Genomic DNA, 23694 nt, shown 5'->3' on the forward strand with positions numbered 1-23694 from the left:
AGCTCCCTCTTTGGATGTCATCACATTGACATTTTTCATTTTTTATCATGAATCCCATCTCATTGTTGAAACTGACTTTTGGCTGGGCCTTGACCTCTTCTGTGCTCTTCTGTGTTGTGCCATCCGCTTTACCAGAGGTTGTAGATAGGTAGACAAATCTTCCCATATCATATTATTGTGAAGATGAGCGTACTCCCTAAAATCCTCTACTTATTTCAGAATATCCCTCTACAAGTACCTGTAGGTCTTTTTCTTAACTTAAAGAAAATTATTACCAATTTTATTTGGCAAAATCATCGCCATCGGCTTCAGTTAACTCTATTATATCTGCCATTTGACAGGGGTGGGCTTAAGGGTCCTAACTTTCAGTGGTACTACTGGGCTGCACAATTGCGCATGATGATATACTATTTCTCATCTGATCCACCTCCGGCATGGGTTTACATGGAACCGTTCTTACTTAATTCAGAATACTTTTTGACAGGTTGCCACGACCTGACAGTATAAACACTACAACAGGGGTTCCATGGTGTAATGGTTAGCACTCTGGACTCTGAATCCAGCCATCTGAGTTCAAATCTCGGTGGGACCTGATTTTTGGGAGGTGAAACCATACTACATGTCTCCTCTGGCACTTTGAATTTCTGTATGAATTGTGTTTTCAGTGACCGCCGTATAAAATCAAGCAGCTAACCATGAAGTCTGCCTTTACAAAAGACTTGTCAATCGCTAAAGAGTAGTACTAAAGAGCTCTCTGAAATTCAGTTGCACACCACACAAAGTTACAGAGTAAAAGTCACAAACACGCTGCTGACTCAACAACTGTACAGCACTAAACCTCCTCTGTCTTTAACACCAAAAAACAAACATGAGCATCGTGGTATGGGTTTCCATGGCTGAACAGCAGCTATTTCGATCCGACTTACAACATTTAACACAAACTTTTAAATCAATATATTTTCTTTGTAATTATTTTTATTTGTTTTTGTTTATTACATGCACTTAACATACAAGTATGTCGTATGGAAATCAGCAACTGCGCTGGATTATTCACTAGTGGTGAGCTCCAACCTGTCAGGATGGCCGAGCGGTCTAAGGCGCTGTGTTCAGGTCGCAGTCTCACCTGGAGGCGTGGGTTCGAATCCCACTTCTGACAATTGTTTCTTTGCACTTCTTTCTTACTGCTACACAGCAAATCCAGCATGTCCAAATTAACACTGTCAGATTTGATTTCAACACTTTTAAAGTGTCTATATGGGTCCACACCAGAGAGTGTTAATTTAACTCTTTTTGGAGAGTTGGTACGTTAACTCTGATTTAGTGTTAAACACCAAATCTCTCTGGAGTTGATAATTTAACACTTGGTGTTAAGAGTTTATATATTAACTCTCAAAGAGTATTTTAGTTTAACTACGTAAGAGTTATCTTCTAATTAATTCTAAAAAGCGGGAATTTTACTGTTCTGAACTTCTAGAAATTTCTTTTGGAAATAAACATTTACTAAAAAGACGCAATGGTTTTTGAAAAACATTTATTCTGAACTGTGCACCACAATTTCAAAACATTTTCTGAAAGATGTAACAGTGTACATGTTCTCACTTTCATTAGAATTTCGTTTATCAAAAGGTCTGACATAGGTGAGCTAGTAAATGCAAATAACAGCATTCTCATCACTTATTTCAATAAATACAAAATACAATATGCATGTCCTTCATTCATCACTTTGTGGAACTTCAGCGCACTTCTGCTCTCCCCCATATTCCATCTTCACAAGCATATCCTATGTGGAGATTGAATAAAAATTAGTTGACACTAATTAATGGCACAAATCAATTGCAGCACAGTAAAAAAAAAAAGGAATCCTTTTTGAGACATTACTTGTGTAAAGTATTTTCCCAAAAGATAAGGACACAGGCAACAGGTAGTACTGAACTAAATGTAAAACCTCAACCTTTTTCATTTTTACCTAAACCGTGTGCACAAAACTCTGGAGGGATCTAAATGCTAACGTAGAACCCAGTCAGGACATCTGCTACTGCTGTTTGCTCGTTTTTTATGGGAGATCGTTTTCAGGCTTCAAGTAGCACCATTATACCAACATTTCACATTCTAGACATTGTTTTAAGTGTATTTGACCAAAAAATTTAACCGAAAATTCACATGCAAGCTTTTTTTCAAGGCTGTGGTATTTGCCGAAAACAATACCTTTCAGCTAGCTAAAACAGCGAGCGGTGCTATCAGCGAGCAACATGGCTAATGCCTTTCACACAGCTTTGTCTCAACTCCAAAGAGCCACAGAAGTAAAAGCTAATAATAATAATTGAAACAATCTTTGAAAAAATGACTTACCAAGCATGGCAAACAACTCAAATATGTAGAGCAAAATGTTCTGAAACGGCTTCACTTCAGCTTCGATTGGAGCCGTGCTGGGGGCGGAGTCTGTGAATTTACTCTATTAGTGTCATAGCCCCTCTAGGAGTTCAGAGTTAAGAGGTCAAGAGTTAATGTTTCCATTGTAACACCTCCAGATTTGAAATAGAAACACTAATTTTTAACACTCGATTTTAACTACTATCATTTTACACCTCAGAGTTACATTAAAAGCATGTGACTCTACTTAGAGTAAAATTAACTCTAAGACTACTAACACCAAAACATTTAACACTTTTGAATTTGCTGTGTACTCATGGGTCTTTGATCAGTGGTTGTTGATCAATGGTCATGAGAATTTGCATAATCATGATGAAGGAACTGACCTCCAAGCCCACTGTTCCTTCAGCTTGCTGCTTTCAGTCATTATGCAAATATACTGTTTATAAGATTGGGGAAACCTGCAGTCAGTTGACACTGAAGAAGTCACTTGGATGAGTGACGAGACATTTCTCCCACTGAAAACGCTACATTCAGATGAACAGAATCAACCTTTGAAGACTTCTTACTGTTGTGACAAAATACACTTGAAACTGGCAATTCTATATCAGTGGAGAACCAATTCCAACAGTCTAAGAGATGTCCATCAAGAGCCTGGGACGGTGGTATAATGTACACCTCAATGATACCTGGCAACTTGAAAAACTAAGACAAAACTTGGCTGATGACCTCAGGCGGATTAACCCTCTGATGCATAGTGGTCACTGGAGTGGACAGCTACTAAAACATACATATCTCTTTAATGCATTGGTTTCTATGGTGGAACTGCATATTAGTCTTTAGAGTGCTCTCTGCTGCCATACTCCATTGAGGTCAATTCAGTGTTCAGTTAGTGCAACTGCAAGTAAATTTCCTCTGAATCAAAGATGGCAGACAAACTGCCACCCCTGCCGACCACTGCTTGCATATCCTGTCAATCCTTCTATGCTAGAAGAGCCCAACAGGTAAAAAAAAACATGACGATATGCAGTAACATCTAGGGAAGGATATTATCTGTTTGGAATAAGAAAATGTTATGTCTAATATTTAGAAAACTACAATTAACCATGTGTCCAATGAAGTGGACATCATCATCACCCACTATATTTTTTTAACATAAGTCATAAGTTGCTTCACTGTTTCTTGGGACTGTTTGGTTATAAGTAAGCATATAATTGTTACATTTAAAAGCTACTCATTTAAAATATATATTTCTGTGCAGATCAGCTATAGTTTGAGTTACTATAATAATTATTTTATCATATTTTGTAGACTTCAAATGCAGCAAAGAATAAGGCAGCGTACAGAATAGTCCAGGAAATTCCATCCAGCTCCATTGATGATGATTTCATTAATGAGTGCAGTGATGATGAGTTTAGTGATAAGTCCAGTGATGATGAGTCGCTGCCAGAGAAGAACAGAGACATAGGAGCTACCTATGATGTAGACACAGACAGTCAGGGTACAGAAAGTGAGAATGATGAGGGCCAGGATGAAGAGGAAGGTCAGCATGATCAGGGAGCTGTAGGAGATGAGCACATGGCACCTGACCATACTCAAGACCGCAAAAATGTTTGGAAAGTCCAAGACAATGACTTTGATGGAGACTTTCCTCCTATCTAGGAGAGTGGAAATTGAATGTGGAGGGGAAGGATCCCATAGATTTCTTCAAAAATCTGTTTCCAGCAGATCTAATTGATAATATAACATACAACACCAACTTGTATGCTCTACAAAAAAGGGAAAGAAAATCTGTCAGTAACAGGAGAAGAGATGCTGGTTTTTTAGGGATCAACCTGATCATGGGGTACATTCGGTATCCTAGGGCACGAATGTACTGGTCTAGTGAGGACAGTCTTCGTCTTGGAATAGTTGCAAATGCCATGTCTGTAAACAGATATGAGCAAATCCTGAGATACCTGCACTTTGTAGATAACTTGACTTACCAGCCAGCAAACACAGACAGGCTCTTCAAAATAAGACCAATCCCATGTGCTCTTCGGGAGACATTCAATGCAGCAGCAGACCCTGATGAACTTCAGTCAGTTGATGAGCAGATAATTCCTTTCAAAGGCCTATTGTCCATCAAGCAATACATACCAAAAAAGCCCAAACCCTGGGGAGTGAAGGTATGGGTGAGAGCAGGAACCTCAGGCTATATGAATAGATTTGAAGTGTACCAAGGCTCTGCAAGTAGTGGTCGCATCAATGAATTGGGAATGGCTTGAGATGTGGTGATGCATCTTTGTGATGACATAAAACACAAAAATCACAAGGTGTTTTTTGATAACTTCTGCTGCAGCATTCCACTCATCGAGGCCTTGAAAGACCAAGGGATCTATGGCACAGGTACATGCAGAGCAAACAGGCTGAAGGGAGCAGATAACAAACTCAAGAGTGAAAAACAACTGAAAGAACTGGGCAGAGGAGCTTGTTCTGTTGTCAGCAATAATGCAAACATCACTGTCACACGTTGGCTCCACAGTTCTGTCCTCCACATGGTCTCGTCCTGTGCTGGCCAATCCCCTGAAGATGTTGCCAACAGGACTGTTGATTGATTTTGTTATTTACACCTAAACATTGGGGCTATATGAGTTGAAAGTTCCAAAAAATTGCTGAGATGTTTTTCAAAGCATACAAGCAAACAAGTGTTTGTATATTTCCAATAGAACACAAGATAATTCATTTTTACAGTAAGTTCCCAGTATTTCATGCTGAGTGCTCGGGTGCATGTAGTCTACTGAAGTGGACAAGTCTATAACTTTATAAAAAAAACATATTTTTGGAAAAAATGAGTTGAACTTTTTTTTTCATGTCCTGAGAAGAATAAAAACACTTAAGAAAAAAATCTTGACCAAGGCTTTCATAATTTATGCATAAGAGGGTTAAAAACACTGCACTCCTTGAGTGAGGCTTAAGATGTCACTCAAGGACTCCCGGGACCCCATAGTGAGGGGCACTGCTCCCACCCTAGCAACAGGGAGGAAGTGGTACCCAGCCACGTCTGTGCTACAGGCCAAATCGGCTCTGAGCCATAATGACGTGATGGGTCGCGTCCAACAGGGCAGAGAAGGATTTGGTCTTGGCAACCTCAGTGGCAACAGGCATCTGTAACCGAACGTCAAAAAATGGTGGTGGAGGAGGTGTGTCGAAAGGAGGAAACAGTAAGACACGCCAGAGCCATAGCGCTGGCCAAGCAGGGTCACTGGATGAATTGGGAGAGTGTTGAAAAGAGGAAACTCTTATGGAGTGAAATCTGATTTTTGGGGGGTGAAACCATACTGCATGTCTACTCTGGCACATTGAATTTCTGTATGACTTGTGCTTTCTGTGAGAGCTTTATAAAATCAAGCAGCTAACCATGATGTCTGCCTTTACAAAACACTTGTCAATCACTAAAGAGTTCCTTCACTTGTCAGTCACTATGTGGTACTAAAGAGCTGTCTGAAATTAAGTTACAACCCACACAATGTTACAGATTGGAGTATCCGAGTGCTGAGGTGGGCTTGTGCGCAAAAGTCAAAAACACTCTGCTGACTCTCTAACTGCACAGCTCCAAACCTCTTCCGACCTCAAAATCAGCACAGAAAGTGGGCGCCACGAGCTTCGTAGTATGTGTTTACATGGCTGAACAGCTGCTATATTCGAACAAATGCCTCCAGAGCAGACTGTGACCTGAACGCGGTGCCTTAGACCGCTTGGCGACCAAAAACCTGCAAATGTTATCATTACGTGACATGCAGTATGGTTTCACCTCCCAAAAAGCAGGTTCCACCGAGATTTGAACTCATATCGCTGGATTCAAAGTCCAGAGGGTTAACCATTACATCACAGAACCGATGTGAAAATGTATGAACTGTCAGGTCATGGCAACCTGCCAAAAAGTATTCAGCCAATCAGTATTGATGACATTGTAGATTATTCGCACTACGTTTCCAATCCAATCCAATCCAATCCAATTTTATTTATAGAGCACTTTAAAATACCCAGCACAGGAACAAAGTGCTGTACAGAAAATAAGTTAAAACAATAGAATAACAAAAAACAACAAAATAAATAAGTAAAACACATAAAACATAAAATTAAAACAGCCCTATATTGAAACAAAAACAATATAAAACACCATTGAATCACCTAAAAACAACTAAAAATAAAAAAATTTAAAAAAATTTAAAAAAACAACATCTCACGTGGTGTCAAATGCCAGGGTAAAAAGGTGGGTTTTCAAGAGGGACTTAAAAACAGATAACGTACTGGCCTGTCTAATCTCTAAAGGAAGCTCGTTCCACAGTTTTGGAGCTGCTACAGCAAAAGCACGATCTCCTCTAAGTTTACGCCCAGTCCTGGGTATATTCAGGAGCAGCTGATCAGCTGACCTGAGAGAGCGGGTGGGTGTATAAGGCTGTAGCAGCTCAGAGAGATAAGATGGGGCTAGGCCATGGAGAGCTTTAAAAGTAAATAAAAGAATTTTAAAATGAATCCTAAAAGAAATGGGCAGCCAGTGAAGTGAAGCTAAAACAGGGGAAATGTGCTCAAACTTTCGAGTGCCAGTTAAAAGACGAGCTGCGGCATTTTGCACCCTCTGTAGATGACTAATATATAATGTGCTGACCCCAATATAAAGTGCATTACAGTAATCCAGCCGAGTGCTAACAAAGGCGTGGATCACTGTCTCAAAGTGCTGCCGTGAAAGAATTGGCTTTATTTTGCCAGCTGCCTGAGGTGAAAGAAGCTTGATTTTACCACTGCTTTTATCTGATTATCAAACTTCAGATCACAGTCCACTTTGACCCCCAGGTTTGTGACAGTTGGCTTAACATACTGTGCCAGGGAATCTACATACACATTGGGGGTCTCAGTGGGGCTACCAAAAACCATCACCTCGGTCTTTTTATCACTGAATTTTAAAAAGTTAACAGACATCCAAGCCTTAATGTCATCGAGACACTGAAGTAATGGCTGTGTAAGGTATCTGCCTTTTTTCTTTAGAGGGACATAGATCTGACAGTCATCAGCATAAAAGTGGAAAGGAATGCCGTGCTTTCTCAGTACAGAACCAAGAGGAAGCAGATATAAAGAGAAGAGGAGGGGGCCTAGAACTGAGCCCTGTGGGACACCACACAAGAGGGGAGCGGAGGACGACACATAGTCACCAAGGCTGATACAAAAAGTTCGCCCCGCCAAGTAGGACCTGAGCCACTCCAGTGCTGTGCCCCTAATGCCCACCCAGTGCTCCAAACGAGAGAATAAAATGGCATAATCCATGGTATCAAACGCAGCTGTCAAATCTAAAAGCACAAGAACAACACAGTCCCCAGCATCAGTCGCTAGAATTATGTCATTAAAAACTTTTAAAAGGGCTGATTCAGTGCTATGAAAGGGTTTAAAACCAGATTGGAAAACCTCTAAAACATTTTGCTTTTCCAGGAAGGCCATTATTTGGCTGTAAACTACCTTTTCCAGAATTTTGGAAAGAAAAGGTAGTTTGGAGATAGGCCTGTAGTTTGCAAGAACCGTAGGATCAAGAGCAGGTTTTTTAATCAGGGGTTTGACTACTGCATGTTTAAAATCTTTAGGGACAACACCTGACATCAGACTATGGTTTACCAGCTCAAGAACCAAAGGACCAACTGTGGGTAACACCTCTTTTAAAAGTCGAGGAGGGACAGCATCATTTGGAGACCCTGCAGGCTTAAGATGACCAACAGTCTCCTTTAAAAAGGACAGAGTCACAGGCTCAAACCTGTCAAAGACAGCAGAGCAGGAAACAGAGACTGAGAGGTCATAAGCACAAGGAGAGATTTGAGCCCTTGTGGAGGAGACCTTCTCAATAAAAAAGTGTAAAAAATTTTCACAGGCATCTGATGAGGGCTCGATACAGTCAGTATATGGTGCATTAAGAACAGGGTCAATAGTTTTAAATAAAACACGCGGGTTGTGACAGTTTGACAAAATAATGTCAGATAAGTGTTTTCTTTTGGCATCTTTTACAGTTCTTTGATATTGGCGCCAACAGTCCTTCAGCATCTGGAATGACACTTGTAGTTTGTCCTTTTTCCACTTGCGCTCAACTCGACGGCAGTCGCGCCTGACAGCTCGGGTCATGTCGTTCAGCCAGGGCTCAGATTTAGTTTTAGGCCGTCTGGTTTTTAATGGAGCCACAGTGTCCAAAGCAGTCCGACAGGTAGAATAAAACCATGAGCTCAGTTCCTCAGTCTGGCTGCATAAAAAATCCGGGATCTTACAGATCTGGTCAAAGACTGTTGAAAAGTGTTCAGCAGTGGAGGAGTTAAAAACACGACGGCGTTGAGCAGCAGCGCGAGGTTTAACTGAGGCACAGGCAAGAGGAACTTCAAACATCACAGGACTGTGGTCAGAAAACACAGCATCACAAATATCTATGTTAAAAACAGAAAAACCATGAGATAAAACAAGATCAAGTGTGTGTCCACGTTCATGTGTGGGACCTGTCACACATTGCACCAGATTAAACGAATCAATAAGGTTTAAAAAGCCCTTCGCCATGAGCATATCAGGACAACACACGTGAATATTAAAATCCCCAACAATAAGAACACGATCATATTTTGGCATGAATTCAGCCAAGAAGTCAGCAAAGTCACTCACAAAGTCCTTATTGTATTTTGGAGGCCGATAAACCACCGCACACAACACTGTGTGAGAGCAGCCCAGCTCAAACACAGACAGTTCAAAGCTGGTGAATGACGGGGTTGATAGCTGCTTACATTTAAAATGACTTTTAAAGATCGTAGCTATTCCTCCTCCTCGGCCCAACATACGTGGGGAATTAAAATAGCAGCAATCGCCAGGTAGAAGATCTGAGAAGATGCTGCACTCACCGGCGCTCAGCCACGTCTCGCACAAACAGAGAAAATCCAGTCCTCGGGATGTGAAAAAATCCTTCAGGATAAAAGTTTTGTTCGCTAGGGACCTAGCATTTACCAGGCCAATCCTGGCGGTAAGCGGCGGATCCGTGGCTGAACAGCTGCTATATGTGTTATGAGAAGGATAATGTTTGTTTCTTCCAAAGTATCTAACAGTGGTAACCTCCACCAAATTGACATTGCAATGTCAGAATGGCTGAGCGGTCGAAGGCGCTGTGTTTAGGTTGCAGTCTCCCCTGGAGGCGTGGCTTTGAATCCCTCTTCTAACATTGAAGCTTTACTCTTCTTGATATTGTGACAAAATACTCTTGGGTTAACCACGAGCTTTCTAAAAACTTGCATATAACAATTGTGCACCATTCATTCCTCATCTTTGCTGCCCATCATTACAACTTTGCTAATGATGGGCAGCAGGTTAGTGTCATGATGTCACCTCAGACGTAGTTAAAAGCCCTGTTAACGTAGCTGCTTCTCACCGGGTGCGGTGGCGTGTGCCTGTAATCCAAGCTACCGGGAGGCTGAGGTTGGAGGATCGTTTGAGCTCAGGAGCTCTGAGCTGCAGCAGGCTATGTCGATCGGGTCTAAGTTCGGCATTGATATGGTGATCCTGGGGAAGCCTGGAACCACCAGGTCACCTAAGGAGGGGTGCACCGGCCCAGGTGGGATCGCACCTGTCAATAGATGCTGTAGTGCAACCTGAGCAATACAGCGAGACCCAATCTTTATACACATCCTTATACCTGTCTCTACCTCACACAGCAACCTCATAAGCACGTCTTGGTCTTTTTAATTCAAGTCCAAAACTCTGCTCTGCCTGAATATTCTCCAGCAGAGTAAATGTGTCTGTGTGAAGTGCGAAGGAGAAGCTCCATCACTGTTTGTTCCGAAATTAGCCACTCCACCTGCACCTGCTGGCTTGCACACCTCATTGCAATGCAGCGCTCAGGTTTGTTTGGTAGGCACTGAAAATATGTCACATCGTTCATTTATCCTCAATCTGTGCTGTGTTTGCGCTGCAGGTAATTACAGTTTTTTCTGATTGCTTAAGCACATTTTTTGTAACTATTGGCTATTTTTGCAAAACTCTACACACAAATAAGAAAACCTGTCACCCAATTATCAAAACATTGTAGTTCTCTTGCAAAAGCGAACACAGCTAGATTAACTCTTCACACCTTCGTAAAAATGGTGTTTTCGTATCAAACAGTACACACAAGCCATCATCTACTAAGCACACAATGCGCCAACTGCACACTGATGGTATGAATACAAAACACATCTGGCTTTTGCTTTCTCTGTGCACAAGCTAGGCCATGTCAGTTTGAGCTCATACTTTTGTCATAGGTCTGTAAACATGGAGGGATCCAAACTTCAAGTACTGGTGTTTATTTACACACATCAAAACAAACACAAGTGTTTATTTCCAAGTATAGGATTATTTGCAATCGCCATATTGACTATATGGGTTTCTTGGTCTGCAGTGAACAGGCTTCCTCTGCCCCCAGCATCTGGTCATCTAGCAATTCTGTAAAGTAACAATTTCAGTATTTTTACATCTATGGTATTGTTGTGTTTCTCATTAGCATATGGCAGTGCTACAAATCTTAGTGCAAAGTGACTGTACTAACCGATTCTCATTTCAAAATGTCCTTATGATGCTTGCTACAGTGTAGCGGCTCGAGTTAGGCTGAACCCGTCGACCAGCTTCCCTCAGGGTCATTCCACGGTTGATTACATGGTCCACTATTGTAGCTCTGATGTCATCAGCAATTCTATTTCTTACTCTTCTTACCCTTCCTCTGCCCCCTCCTCGTCCTCCTCTCCCCCCTCCTCGTCCTCCTCTTGTTCCTCCTTGTCCTTGTCGTCCTCTTCATCCTACTTCTTCACCTCCACGTCCTCTTCCTCGGCCTCCTCTACTTCTCACTCTTCCTGCTCCCTCCATTGTACTCCACACACAGAGCTTACCTGTATTATAGTGCTTGGGCTGATTGCAAAGTGAACTACAGTTTTTTCTGATTGCTTAAGCACATTTTTTGTAACTATTGGCTATTTTTGCAAAACTCTACACACAAATAAGAAAACCTGTCACCCAATTATCAAAACATTGTAGTTCTCTTGCAAAAGCGAACACAGCTAGATTAACTCTTCACACCTTCGTAAAAATGGTGTTTTCGTATCAAACAGTACACACAAGCCATCATCTACTAAGCACACAATGCGCCAACTGCACACTGATGGTATGAATACAAAACACATCTGGCTTTTGCTTTCTCTGTGTACAGATGTCAATTGAACGTTCTGCCTCTGCCCCCAACATCTGGACGTCTAGCAATTCTGTAAAGTAACAATTTCAGTATTTTTGCATGTATGGTACTGTTGTGTTTCTCATTAGAGTATGGCAGTGCTACAAAGTACTTACCGATTCTCATTTCGAAATGTCCTAATGATGCTTGCCACAGTGTAGCGGCTCAGTTTAGGCTGAACCCGTTGGCCAGCTTCCCTCAGGGTCATCCCATGGTTGATGACATGGTCCACTATTGTAGCCCTGATGTCATCAGTTATTCTGTTTCTTACTCTTCTTACCCTTCCTCTTTCCCCTCCTCGTCCTCTTCTTGCTCCTCTTTGTCCTCTTCCTCTAACTTCCTCTAACCCTCTTGCTTCTTCACCTCCACGTCCTCTTCCTCCAACTTCTTCACCTCCACGTCCTCTCCCTCGGCCTCCTCTGATTCTCACTCTTCTCACTCTTACTGCTCCTTCCATTGTACTCCACATAGACAGCTTACCTGTGGCCTGTTTATAGTGCTTAGGCTGATTGCAAAGTGGACTAATTATCTAAAACAGTTTTCACATCTGAAAGTGTGCCAGACAGTTGGCAAAATAGTGTTAATGATAGCCATACATGTGTATAATTTTGCTAGGAGTGTGTTGGAAATTTGGTAATTGAGTGTAAGCAGTGAGTTGTGCCTACAGTTTTGCAAAGTGTGTGTTACAAAATTGCAAACTGAGTGCAAAGCAGTGTTTGTGCTTTTAGTTTTGCAAACTCAGTGAGTGGTTTTGCTATAAGTGTTAATAGTTTTAGGAATTGTGCTATAAGAATCACAGTTAGGGTTTAAGCATTCAGAAAAAACTGTATCAACGTGGAAACAAAAAATCCTTCTTAAAGACAGGAGCCGCTGGTGCCCCTTTCTGCACACAGCTTCAGTGTTTGCTTTGAAATTCAGCTTTGAATCAAAAGGGAGATATTTACAGTTTTTTCTGAATGCTTAAACCCTAACTGTGATTCTTATAGCACAATTCCTAAAACTATTAACACTTATAGCAAAACCACTCACTGAGTTTGCAAAACTAAAAGCACAAACACTGCTTTGCACTCAGTTTGCAATTTTGTAACACACACTTTGCAAAACTGTAGGCACAACTCACTGCTTACACTCAATTACCAAATTTCCAACACACTCCTAGCAAAATTATACACATGTATGGCTATCATTAACACTATTTTGCCAACTGTCTGGCACACTTTCAGATGTGAAAACTGTTTTAGATAATTAGTCCACTTTGCAATCAGCCTAAGCACTATAAACAGGCCACAGGTAAGCTGTCTATGTGGAGTACAATGGAAGGAGCAGTAAGAGTGAGAAGAGTGAGAATCAGAGGAGGCCGAGGGAGAGGACGTGGAGGTGAAGAAGTTGGAGGAAGAGGACGTGGAGGTGAAGAAGCAAGAGGGTTAGAGGAAGTTAGAGGAAGAGGACAAAGAGGAGCAAGAAGAGGACGAGGAGGGGAAAGAGGAAGGGTAAGAAGAGTAAGAAACAGAATAACTGATGACATCAGGGCTACAATAGTGGACCATGTCATCAACCATGGGATGACCCTGAGGGAAGCTGGCCAACGGGTTCAGCCTAAACTGAGCCGCTACACTGTGGCAAGCATCATTAGGACATTTCGAAATGAGAATCGGTAAGTGCTTTGTAGCACTGCCATACTCTAATGAGAAACACAACAGTACCATACATGCAAAAATACTGAAATTGTTACTTTACAGAATTGCTAGACGTCCAGATGTTGGGGGCAGAGGCAGAATGTTCAATTGACATCTGTACACAGAGAAAGCAAAAGCCAGATGTGTTTTGTATTCATACCATCAGTGTGCAGTTGGCGCATTGTGTGCTTAGTAGATGATGGCTTGTGTGTACTGTTTGATACGAAAACACCATTTTTACGAAGGTGTGAAGAGTTAATCTAGCTGTGTTCGCTTTTGCAAGAGAACTACAATGTTTTGATAATTGGGTGACAGGTTTTCTTATTTGTGTGTAGAGTTTTGCAAAAATAGCCAATAGTTACAAAAAATGTGCTTAAGCAATCAGAAAAAACTGTAAGAAGCAGAAAGTTAGTGGCCATCCAAGTCTTTATGTCTTTAAGACATTCCTGCAGTTTAACTAATTGGTGTGTGTTATCTGGCTTCATGGACAGATAGAGCTGGGTGTCATCTGCATAGCAGTGAAAATGTATGCTATGTCTTCTAATGATGCTGCCTAGGGGAAGCATGTATAATGTAAACAGAATTGGTCCTAGCACCGAACCCTGTGGAACTCCATAATTAACCTCAGTGTGTGAAGAGGACTCTCCATTTACATGCACAAATTGGAGTCTATTAGATAGATATGATACAAACCACTGCAGTGCAATACCTGTAATACCTACAGCATGTTCTAATCGCTCTAATAGAATATTATGGTCAACAGTATCGAATGCTGCACTAAGGTCAAGAAGGACAAGCACAGAGATGAGTCCACTGTCAGAGGCCATAAGAAGATCATTTGTAACCTTCAATAAAGCTGTTTCTGTGCTGTGATGAACTCTGAAACCTGACTGAAACTCTTCAAATAAACCATTCCTCTGCAGATGATCTGTTAGCTGAGATTACAAGATTACAAGTCATAAAAAGATTTAAAAAGAGAAAATAAAACAGGCAAAAAATTAACCAAAAGCAGTTTTAAAAAGCTTCATTGCTACAGAAGCTCCAGGAAAACATCGAATGGGCAAGAATGGAGTTTAAGCGAAGTAAATCTTGCAGCATCTCCATCCTAAAAGGAAAACTGACAGCCAAGCAATTCTATATCAGTGGAGAACCAATTCCAAAAGTCTAAGAGACGTCCATCAAGAGCCTGGGACGGTGGTATAATGTAGACCTCAATGATACCTGGCAACTTGAAAAACTAAACAACAACACTGCACTCCTTGAGTGAGGCTTGAGATGTCACTCAAGGACTCCCGGGACCCCATAGTGAGGGGCGCTGCTCCCACCCTAGCAACAGGGAGGAAGTGGTACCCAGCCACGTCTGTGCTACAGGCCAAATCGGCCCTGAGCCATAATGACGTGGTGGGTCGCGTCCAACAGGGCAGAGAAGGATTAGTAGGACATTTTATTGGTGAGGAGAGAGGATGGAACCAGAAATGCATTTATCCCCGTGTTCTGTGTTGATGAAAATCACCCAACAGGAAAGCAGCTGGGCATTCATAAACCAGTTCACAGGTTGGGCTGTGGTTCCCCCTCTAGCGTCTCTGCTTGAACTTTCAACTGTGAACCTCTTACATCCAACCTTCCCAACTGCTCATCTCACAAAAGACAAAATGAAAGAACCCAGAATGTCTTTTTTTACCTAATTTTTATACCTGCTCACACTTTTTCACGCTTCCCTCACAGGACGTCACATTTCACACTTTGGCCATCCAATCAAGTTGTTGACATCTGGTCATTCCTGTCCACTCACACCTGATCTTTCTATTTCGATCTGACTTACAACATTTAACACAAACTTTTAAATCAATATATTTTCTTTGTAATTATTTTTATTTGTTTTTTATTACAAGCACTTAACATACAAGTATGTCGTATGGAAATCAGCAACTGCGCTGGATTATTCACCAGTGGTAAGCTCCAACATGTCAGGATGGCCGAGCGGTCTAAGGCGCTGCGTTGAGGTCGCAGTCTCTCCTGGAGGCGTGGGTTCGAATCCCACTTCTGACAATTGTATCTTTGCACTTCTTTCTTACTGCTACTCATGGGTCTTTGATCAGTGGTTGTTGATCAGTGGTCATGAGAATTTGCATAATCTTGATGAAGGAACTGACCTCCAAACCCACTCTTCCTTCAGTTGGCTGCTTTCAGTCATTATGCAAATATACTGTTTATAAGATTGGGGAAACCTGCAGTCAGCTGAGACTGAAGAAGTCACTTGGATGAGTGACGAGACGTTTCTCCCACTGAAAACGTTACATTCAGATGAACAGAATCAACCTTTGAAGACTTCTTACTGTTGTGACAAAATACACTTGAAACGGGAAATTCTATATCAGTGGAGAACCAATTCCAACAGTCTAAGAGACGTCCATCAAGAGCCTGGGACGGTGGTATAATGTAGACCTCAATGATACCTGGCAACGTCTGTGCTACAGGCCAAATCGGCTCTGAGCCATAATGACGTGGTGGGTCGCGTCCAACAGGGCAGAGAAGGATTTGGTCTTGGCAACCTCAGTGGCAACAGGCATTTGTAACCGAACGTCAAAAAATGGTGGTGGAGGAGGTGTGTCGAAAGGAGGAAACAGTAAGACGCGCCAGAGCCATAGCGCTGGCCAAGCAGGGTCACTGGATGAATTGGGAGAGTGTTGAAAAGAGGAAACTCTTATGGAGTGAAATCTGGTGAAATCGGTGGGACCTGATTTTTGGGGGGTGAAACCATACTGCATGTCTACTCTGGCACATTGAATTTCTGTATGACTTGTGCTTTCTGTGAGAGCTTTATAAAATCAAGCAGCTAACCATGACGTCTGCCTTTACAAAACACTTGTCAATCACTAAAGAGTTCCTTCACTTGTCAGTCACTATGTGGTACTAAAGAGCTGTCTGAAATTCAGTTACAACCCACACAAAGTTGCAGATTGGAGTATCCGAGTGCTGAGGTGGGCTTGTGCGCAAAAGTCAAAAACACTCTGCTGACTCTCTAACTGCACAGCTCCAAACCTCTTCCGACCTCAAAGTCAGCACAGAAAGTGGGCGCCACGAGCTTCGTAGTATGTGTTTACATGGCTGAACAGCTGCTATATTCGAACAAACGCCTCCAGAGGAGACTGCGACCTGAACGCAGTGCCTTAGACCGCTTGGAGACCAAAAACCTGCACAAGTTATCATTACGTGACATGCAGTATGGTTTCACCTCCCAAAAAGCAGGTCCACCGAGATATGAACTCAGATCGCTGGATTCAAAGTCCAGAGTGCTAACCATTACACCATGGAAATGATATGAAAATATGGGAACTGTCAGGTCATGGCAACCTGCCAAAAAGTATTTAGCCAAATGATCAGTATGGATGACATTGTAGATTATTGGCTACAATGGTTTCCATGGCTGAACAGCTGCTATATGTGTTATGAGAAGGATAATGTTTGTTTCTTCCAAAGTATCTAACAGTGGTAACCTCCACCAAACTGACGCTGCAATGTCAGAATGTCTGAGCGGTCGAAGGCGCTGTGTTCACGTTGCAGTCTCCCCTGGAGGCGTGGCTTTGAATGCCACTTCTGACATTGAAGCTTTACTCTTCTTGATATTGTGACAAAATACTCTTGGGTTAACCACGAGCTTTCTAAAAACTTGCATATAACAATTGTGCACCATTCATTCCTCATCTTTGCTGCCCATCATTACAACTTTGCTAATGATGGGCAGCAGGTTAGTGTCATGATGTCACCTCAGACATAGTTAAAAGCCCTGTTAACGTAGCTGCTTCTCGCCGGGTGCGGTGGCGTGTGCCTGTAATCCAAGCTACCGGGAGGCTGAGGTTGGAGGATCGTTTGAGCCCAGGAGCTCTGAGCTGCAGCAGGCTATGTCGATCGGGTGTCCGCACTAAGTTCGGCATTGATATGGTGATCCTGGGGGAGCCTGGGACCACCAGGTCACCTAAGGAGGGGTGCACCGGCCCAGGTCGGAGACGGAGCAGGTCAAAGCCCCCGTGTTGCTCAGTAGTGGGATCGCGCCTGTGAATAGATGCTGTAGTGCAGCCTGAGCAATACAGCGAGACCCAATCTTTATACACATCCTTATACCTGTCTCTACCTCACACAGCAACCTCATCAGCACGTCTTGGTCTTTTTAATTCAAGTCCAAAACACTCACAAATCTGCTGCTCTGCTTGTCCTGCACTACCCCCACCTGCAGGACAGCTGCAACTACATCCTCCACCCTAAACACGCCACCGCCCAGCAGGTGGAGACAAACTCAAAGTAGGACATTTTATTGGTGAGGAGAGAGGATGGAACCAAAAATGCATTTATCCCCGTGTTCTGTGTTGATGAAAATCACCCAACAGGAAAGCAGCTGGGCATTCATTTGAAACCAGTTCACAGGTTGGGCTGTGGTTCCCCCTCTAGCGTCTCTGCTTGAACTTTCAACTGTGAACCTCTTACATCCAACCTTCCCAACTGCTCATCTCGCAAAAGACAAAATGGAAGAACCCAGAATGTCTTTTTTTACCTAATTTTTATACCTGCTCACGCTTTTTCACGCTTCCCTCACAGGACGTCACATTTCACACTTTGGCCATCCAATCAAGTTGTTGACATCTAATCATTCCTGTCCACCCACACCTGATCTTTCTATTTCGATCTGACTTACAACATTTAACACAAACTTTTAAATCAATATATTTTCTTTGTAATTATTTTTATTTGTTTTTGTTTATTTGTTTTTGTTTTTATCCAGCTCCACCTGACCCAACATGGCCTGCAGCAGGCCCAGACTGGACTGATCCCCGCTGAGAGAGGCAACAGGGGAGCCTTCCAGCTCTGAACCCTGGGAAACACACTTCCTGGCTCTGCTGGTGTGATTACCGATCCAGTCTGTTCAGCATATAAAAGAAGAACAACACTGATTTTCTGACATGATCTCATCTTCAAACAGAGTATTTCATTTTGGAGAAAATCCATCCCTTGCAGATATTACCTGACTTGCTCTGAGGCGGATCAGGATTAAGAACCTGAGAAACCAGGACTGATGTTTCCTCTCTGAACAGCCACGGTGGCATTGAGAGCTGAAATGACATTAGATAAGTGTTTATGTTCACCTCTAATGCCAGATATATAATAAACGATTTCAAAGAAAGTTCATATTTGCTGTGTTTTTTAAGCCGTTTCTTCTGCAAACCACTTTGCAACCAACCTTCTTTTTCAATTTGCCAATTACTTCTATGTGGACGCTGGGTTCGGAACTAGCTGGGAATCTTTGATTTGAACATTTTAAGGTTCAGGTATTTAATATGTAACTGTAGTTAGATTTGTTCTCATGAATCGAAGAAACAACAGAAAACAAAAAAGTACAGCAAAAAATACTGACAACAAAATTTTGGCCATCATATAATCCACAAATGTGACTTTTTAAATCTTGTCGTTTTCACAGTTTGGGACCAGAAACCTTTGTCCGGGAGGAAGAAAACGATTCTCACTGTGTGAAGGATCATCAAGAAAAATTAAACCAGCTGACCGCTGTAACTGTCTGGTGTACAGAAAATTTCATCTGTGGTTCTCCAATCAGCCTTTTAGACCACTTAACAATCTGAGAGAGTTTCTGCTCCTTTCAGATAACTATCCAAACCACCACACCAAGGAAAAGGACAAAACAGATTCATTAAAAGCACGGTGAAATAAAACCATCATGGTTTTATCAACGTGGAAACAAAAAAGCCTTCTTAAAGACAGGAGCCGCTGGTGCCCCTTTCTGCACACAGCTTCAGTGTTCCGCTCCAGCTCTGTCGTCCGCTGCTGTAACCCTGCCTGAGAGGCACACCAAGTCATGTTTTATCAGCATAGCTGGACTAACAATAACCTAAGCCCAGTCCCAAATGCAGGGCTGTAGCCTCCTCTCTCAGAGTCATGGTTTCAGCAGTGAGAGCATCAATGAGCCTCTGCTGCTCTTTCAGCTCCTCCTCCAGTTTTCTCCTCTCCTGTGCCTCCCTCATCTTCCCTCTAACACATTACAGGCAGACAGTGATTTAAACACATATAGCAGACTGCAAATATTTGCATCAAAGCAAACCTGCGCTAAAATTTAAAAACTGATTCTATTTATTGCTGCTAGTAGCAGCAGCAGCTATGCTCAGATGATCAAGCAAAATTTCTGACACTGTCACAGTTTTATTCCACACCACACACTGTGATGCAGGACCAGGACTGAATTATAGGAACTGAGGTGAGATGACAAAGCTTTGAGAGCAGCTCCGACGGTCCGCTGACCGACGGTCAGCAGAGTCTCACTGAGCCTAGCATAGCTCTCAGTTAAATACCTTCTCCAGGAACAAAGGCAGTACACAGCTGTTTCACACCTTAAAGTTCACACTCCCTTGCTACTTCCCAGAGTCCTCAAGAGACAAAAGACTGGTCCTCTGGAGTTCCTGTTTCCCCAACATCCTTACTATACCCCCTACCATTTGTCTTAAGTATGAGTGTCAGACATGTTAATACAATAAATAATGCGATTAAATACCTAGGTAAAAGAAATTCCTCTACCATCCCACCCTTTGATTCTAAAATCAAGAATCACATTAAAACCAGAATTTCTTTCCTGACATTCTGTATATCACATCAACATTATTGTACACTTAAAGGAGTTTCACACTGTGTATCCTCACTTCACTGTTCTCCCACCACCCTTTGTTCATCTTTAATCTTCCCCACAATCTAAGCTCTCACATGCAAATGGAAACAACAATGATACAGAGGAAAGGTCTTCTCCAGAGTGTCAAAGTACTTTGCATGGCAAAGTGAAACAGCATTAGGTGGTCAGTCTCAGTCACAGTCATGGCTCCTGGTGTCTGTGTCATTTACAGAGTCATAATTCCAACGCTGATCTTCCTTGCGCTGTCACTTTTGGAGCTTAGCACGCTCTCTCCATCCCTCGATTTCTGTTCCAACGCGGCTGTAGATTTAAGGCAGAGCACGTCGTACACCTTAGTTGTCTTCCTCAGCGTCAACGTCGAAACTCTTTCATTTTATTTTAAGATTTTGCTGTTCAAAATCTCCTCATGACAATCCTTTGGAAGCCCACTGTCGTTTGTCTGTTGTCCTGCAGATGGTCCCTGCTTCTCAGTGGTCCTCTTGAAGCGTTCTCTCCTAGTCATAGTTTGCATCTGCGCCTCAGTCAATCCTTCCATATCCCTCATGTCACGGTTCCTGCAATTTAAAAATGAAAACTTCCCCGGAAAAAACCCTCTTTTGTCCTATGTCAGCTTATCACCATTAGACATACACAATAAAGTTGTGCATTGTCTCTTAAAAATTCTCAGGGCTTCTCCCCTGAAGTAGCTTTACTCCAGGCCCTGTCATAAGAAAAAAAACATTAGCCAGTGGTGTGTCCTGGCTAATGATCTAATCATTAGCCAGGACACACCACTCTAATCATATGATCTAATCACATGTAAATCATGTGATTAGATCATATGATTAGCCCTCTGCTGTGGAAAAAGTGATATAGATGTTAGCGCAGCGCGTCTGTATGCACACTTTCTCACAGTGACCTCTGCACTGTAAACAATACAAGGTCATGAATAACACACCGCTGGTAAATTCACAAAGACACAGAAAGTGGCAATTATAAGGTTAAGTCAGCACGGCTCAAAAGCCCATGCAACCCGTTGCTGTCACCTTTCTGCTCCTGTAAAAAGAAACATACATATATACATCCACCCTTTTGTCTCTCTGGGTGGAGGTGCAATCTTGCATATTGGTGTCAAGTCAGTCAAGTTTTTGTCAGTCCAGTCAATCCCCGTGTTTATTGCTGATAGCAGAACCTCTTGTGTCGCAATAAGTTTCTACTGCCAGCAATGACGTCATTTCAAAAAGGAAAAAAAAGAATTTAGACTGGATTACCTCGCTGAATCCTTTTTGCCAGGGACTTGTTTTCTGATTGTCCCAAATAAGTGGCTTTCTCCCGAGCCCATTTTAATTTTGGAGAAGCTCACTTGCGATTGATCAACATGTTGTGTAGCGCTTTCGATTCCGATCTTGCAGGCCTGCTTGAAAAAGAGAAAATTGCCAAACAAAAATCTCAGTGCACTGTTAAAAATCAAAAAATATGAAGGCCTAGTTTTAGGACTTGTCTAAACATACTCTGTTAGAATGATGAAAAAACAAAACTAATTGGCAGGTTCAAAGTGGTACCAAAAGAAAATGCATCAGCCACGTAAATCTCCAAAACTTTCATCCACCAGTCACACACACACCTCACACAACAGCAATATTCTATTAGAAAATGAGTTTTTGTTTTCCCCATGTACCCAGATGTGTGTCATGATAAGACCTCCCCCACACATCAGAAACCAGAAACTCAATAATCTATTAGTCCCCACTCATCTGACCCTCCCGCAGCATTCTGTTCACCCCTGCAATGATTCAGTCATCCTTCCCCAAAAATAATACTAGTTCACTAGTCTATGTATCACTGCTTAACCCACTAAGTGAACCGGACAAGATGACGGTAACAGAAATGCATGCTTTAAAATGCTATTTGGTCTTCATGAGCTTCATTTCATGTGTGTTTGTGTTAGTAGGATTAATGCATTTTTCTGTTTGTGTTATTTTTTGTGTACCTCTCCTCTTTGCGGTGCTGCAGACACTTTTCAATTCTCCACGCAAGGCAGTCGTTTTTTCCTTCCCAGTTTCCTAAACCCAAATTTCATTCCCACACTACAACAGCCTTCCTCCATGTTGTCCCCTGCTCCTTTCACTGTGGTCTCATCTCATCTCTCCCCCTTGCAGCAGTCCAGTGAGAGTCAGTTGTCTTTCAGCTTTGTCCTGTGTCTTTAACACTCTCATTTTGCCATTTTGCGTCGAAAGTGGCAAATGTCCAACTCAAGCAGTCTTTTCAAAAGTCCATTCACACAGTGAAGTTGCAGCTCCTTGGAAATGCACATCCATCCATCCAGTCATGATGATGCCATTTTTCTCCTTGCTGTCGCTGTCTTGCACAGCTGTTGCTGCTGGACCTTTTCTTCACTGCTCAGGATGCTGCTGTGAGCTCTCGAGATCCATCTCGTTGTTCTGGAACTGCATTTCTTGTCTTCAGGGAGAGATTCTTGGAGCTTGTGTTCTCAGGGTGACAAACACATGGAAGTTAAGCTGTAAAACAATTCAGCCAAAACTTGGCTTGAGTGTTTCTAATGATGTTAACCTATAATTTTCTTCCGACTGCTGCACGTGGAAAATTCATCCAGGTCTGCTCTTCACCTGCAAGTGACACACTGAGACATTTTGATCATTCTTCTCATTGCTTAAAACAACACATCTCCCCTCTCTGGTTCTGAACTCCCCTTTCTTAAAAACCCAGAGAGATTGTAGTTGTTCTACGTTGAAAAACACCAAACCCTCTTCCTATTTTGCTTATTTTTATCAACAATTCTGCTAAAAATTTTTTTTCGTGTGTGTCCACCCTAGGGGAGCTGGTGGCCTGCAGTACCACCTTCTCCCTCTAGTTGGAAACAACTGTTACACACATTTCTACACTCCTCTCTCTTTTTTTTTTTCTTCTTGTTTTTGTTCCCCATTTTCAACATTTTGTAACCCAATTTTTACTGTTTTTACACACACATCAGCATTTCCCACACAACCATTCTCTGCAATCTTACACACTACACATCTACTCAATTCTTACCATACAGTCACGTATTGAGTTTTGTCTCTGGCCGCCTGGTGGAACGTCCGCTGCTACTGGATCTAGATCCCATATTTACATTCAGAGCGTCCCCTGCAATGGCCTTCTTCCCTTACCGGCAGAAAAGTGCTAAAATACCGTCACTCCACACACTGTATTGTGCAGACGTGATTATCAACGGTGGACTCGAACCACCGTTCCCTGTGATGGACCGGTGTTTTTGCAATTACTCTTGCAGACGACTGCTTTTCTTTTGCACAACACCAGAACCCAACACAAGCCTGGGGACTCTAACCCCAGGATTTTCCCTCCGGAGACTCGAACTCCGGAGCAGCAAGCACTTCACCACTCGGCCAGACACAAAACTCCTCATAACTGTATACAAAGTTAGCTACAACTCACCCATCTGCAGAAGTCCCCTCAAAATCGATAATCTCGGTGGTGACTGAAACACACGGCTCCGTGACTCCTCCATTTCCTTCGCTTCAACAGCTGGTAGGACAAAGGTACCTTTTCCCTCAGGGGTGATCAGCCCGTCCACGGAACCGTTGTTCAGCGACCACACGGACCACCCTGCTCACAGCGCCATTTTGTTGTGGAAGTTTTCCACTTAAATAAAGCCTGCAGACGAGCGGTGAGCGGTAGCTAACATTCTTTAATCCATGCACACAACATACAAACAAGCT

The 23694-nt window shown here is 42.4% G+C and overlaps 1 long non-coding RNA gene, 4 other non-coding genes and 1 pseudogene across 5 annotated transcripts; 5 read left to right on the top strand and 1 right to left on the bottom strand.

Annotated features, from left to right (window-relative positions):
* The first annotated feature begins 520 nt into the window (after window positions 1-520).
* On the top strand, window positions 521-592 carry trnaq-cug (transfer RNA glutamine (anticodon CUG)). The gene has a single exon. It is a non-coding gene; the product is annotated as a tRNA-Gln (tRNA).
* A 481-nt stretch (window positions 593-1073) lies between these two features.
* trnal-cag (transfer RNA leucine (anticodon CAG)) lies at window positions 1074-1156 on the top strand. Its single transcript has one exon. It is a non-coding gene; the product is annotated as a tRNA-Leu (tRNA).
* An 8632-nt stretch (window positions 1157-9788) lies between these two features.
* LOC146502598 (signal recognition particle RNA) lies at window positions 9789-10039 on the top strand (annotated as a pseudogene).
* A 5220-nt stretch (window positions 10040-15259) lies between these two features.
* Window positions 15260-15342, top strand: trnal-gag (transfer RNA leucine (anticodon GAG)). The gene has a single exon. It is a non-coding gene; the product is annotated as a tRNA-Leu (tRNA).
* Window positions 15343-17101: 1759 nt separating this feature from the next.
* LOC146502600 (signal recognition particle RNA) lies at window positions 17102-17400 on the top strand. The gene has a single exon (XR_014869667.1).
* LOC146502601 (uncharacterized) lies at window positions 17118-18697 on the bottom strand. The gene is made up of 2 exons (XR_014869216.1): window positions 18311-18697; window positions 17118-18207 (listed from the first exon to the last, which is right to left on the bottom strand). It is a non-coding gene; the product is annotated as an uncharacterized LOC146502601 (long non-coding RNA).
* Window positions 18698-23694: the final 4997 nt, after the last annotated feature.

This window comes from Neolamprologus multifasciatus, chromosome 15 (assembly GCF_963576455.1).
Source record: "Neolamprologus multifasciatus chromosome 15, fNeoMul1.2, whole genome shotgun sequence".
Lineage (NCBI taxonomy): Eukaryota > Metazoa > Chordata > Actinopteri > Cichliformes > Cichlidae > Neolamprologus > Neolamprologus multifasciatus.